Below are 2,690 nucleotides of genomic sequence, written 5' to 3' on the forward strand. Positions count from 1 at the left end.
CATTTTTTATCTTTTTTGTTCTTCCTATTCTGTACCTTGAATTAGAGACCCAATATGTTTAAAATTAAAAACTGAAATAGTGAAAAAATAGTAGTGATAAAGCAAGAATTCAAACAGGACAAAATATCACCATTTAGAAGTTTTATGTGCATATATTTTTATATTCTACCAGCAATAACAATGAAAATTCATCAATAAAAGATGAAAATTAGTAAAAAGTGAATGATAATACAATGAGTATGAATATGAATAATACAGAATAATGAACTGCTTGGAACAAACAAATTTTACTCAGGTTGGTTTACAGTTCATGGGTCATTTGGGGAATTAATATTAATAATTCATGTTATCAAAAAATACCAAATATTAATTTTTTTCTTTTTTAAAGCTTAGGACATCTTAATGCCTTACAATAATTCTCTGGAACATCAAGACAAAGCTGAGGAAAAGGTAAAAATTCAGGACTATCCCAGGAAAACCCAGACATACAGGATTTCTAGAATAAAACTATCTAATAATACTCTTGATTATGGAGTTAAAAAATGGAAACTAAGAAATAAAAACAAACTACTGGGGCTAGAGCTAAATGATGAAGTACTGTCTATCAAATCAACACATTGCTGATTCAAATCTGATTTGGACCAATCGAAAAGCAGAAGATAACCCTTTAATTCGGTTATAAAATTTATAGTCCTTTATTTTAATTTGAACCCTCAATTATATAATTATATACAAAAAAATTGTGGGGGGGGGGTCGAATCATATTATTATTATTTTATTTCTAGGGTTTTCGGGTATATTTATGATTTACTACAATATTTTTTGTTATTATTTTTGTTCAGCGAAAAGTAAATGCCTTGTGATATGATAAAATAATTTAATTCTACAAAAAAGAGGTTTTGTTTAAATCTTCTCAAGAGTTTTGCATTTTTGATAGAATTATATTGAATTGCGTTAAAAATAAAGTAAATTTCAGTTGTTAAGTCAGGTCTTCCGCAAGTATTGCTTCAGAAGTCTTCACTTACACATTAATATGTAAAAATTATACGTTAAATGTTTAATTTCTATATATTTAATTTTAACGATGTTGCCAGCTTGTTTGAGCAAATCGCATAATTAAAATTTTGGAAATAATATTCAAAATTACCTTTCCGTAAGTGCATCAGTAAAGAAAACTTATTTTTATTAAGTTCTTTTCATAAACTTCCAATGGTTCAACCAAGTTATCAAATTTTAAAACTTTAATGAATTAAACTCATTTCTCGTTGTCATACATCGGTGACAATTTATGAAGCAACGTAAGTCGAATAACAATACAATATTCCATTGTTAATTTCACATATTTCATACTAGCATTCCCGTCGTTCTTCGCACGCACTATATGGTCACTAAACTGGTGTAGCTGCCACCAAACTGAATGCACCTACTCAAAGGTGTAGCAGTACAAGCGGTGACAGTCAGCCCTAAATACAGTATTGCATTTTCAGAAATTGCATACGTCAAATTTCACGTACAGTAGGCGGACTGGTGTAGCTGCGAGACTTAACGCACCAGATATATAGACAGAGGTGTACCAGTGTTAGCATCAACAGTCGGGCCCAACTAAAGTATTGTAATTTCCCTAATTACATAGACATATTTCACTTTTATGGTCAGCAACTGGTGTAGTCGCGAGGCTTAACATACCAGGAACCTAGTCAGAGGTGTCGCAGTGGTAGCGTCGCCTAACTAAAGTATTGTAATTTCTCGACTTACATAGATCAAATTTCACTTGTATGGTTGACAGACTGGTGTAGCCGCGAGATGTAACACACCAAGTACCAAGTCAAAAGTGTAGCAATACAATCTGCAAAAGTTGGGCCTAACTACAATATTGTAATTTCAAAAATTGCATACGTCAAATTTCACTTGTACGGTCGGCGGACTGATGTAGCCGCGAGAATTAACACACGAGGTACCTAATCATAGGTTTGGCATTGCAAGCGTCTACAGTCAGGGCTAACTTAAGTATGGTAATTTCCCACCTTACATAGAAAATATTTCACTTGTATGGTTGGCAGATTAGTGTAGGCACGAGACTTAACGCACCAGGTATGTAGTCGGAGGTTTTGCCGTGCAAGCGCCGACAGTCGGGCCTAACTAAACTATTATAATTTCACAACTTAAATAGAACAAATTTCACTTCTATGGTTGGCAGACTGGTGTACCTGCGTGTGTTAACGCTCTAGGATCCTAGTCAAAGGTGTAACACCACTAGCAGCGACAGTTGGCCCTAACTAAAGTATTGTAATTTCACAACTTACATAGAACAAATTTCACCTATATTGTCGGCAGACTGCGGTAGCTGCAAGACTAATCCCACCAGGTACCTAGCCAAAGGTGTAGCAGTACAAGCGACGACGGTCGGCCCTAACTACAGTATTGTAATTTCAGAAGTTGCATACGTCAAATTTCACTTGTACAGTCGGCAAACTGGTGTAGCCTCGATACTTAATGCACCAGATACCTAGACAGAGGTGTATCAGTGCTAACATTGACAGTCGGAGCTAACTAGATACCTGTAATTAGGTTACAAAAATCTCACTCACATAAGATGTTGAGTGACTAAATAAACACTGTAGAATAAGTTCTTCATTTCTTTTAATGAATTATAACATTTTTTATTTTATTGTGTCTTATATGTATGAATC

This window comes from Lycorma delicatula, chromosome 4 (genome assembly GCF_047948215.1).
Source record: "Lycorma delicatula isolate Av1 chromosome 4, ASM4794821v1, whole genome shotgun sequence".
NCBI lineage: Eukaryota > Metazoa > Arthropoda > Insecta > Hemiptera > Fulgoridae > Lycorma > Lycorma delicatula.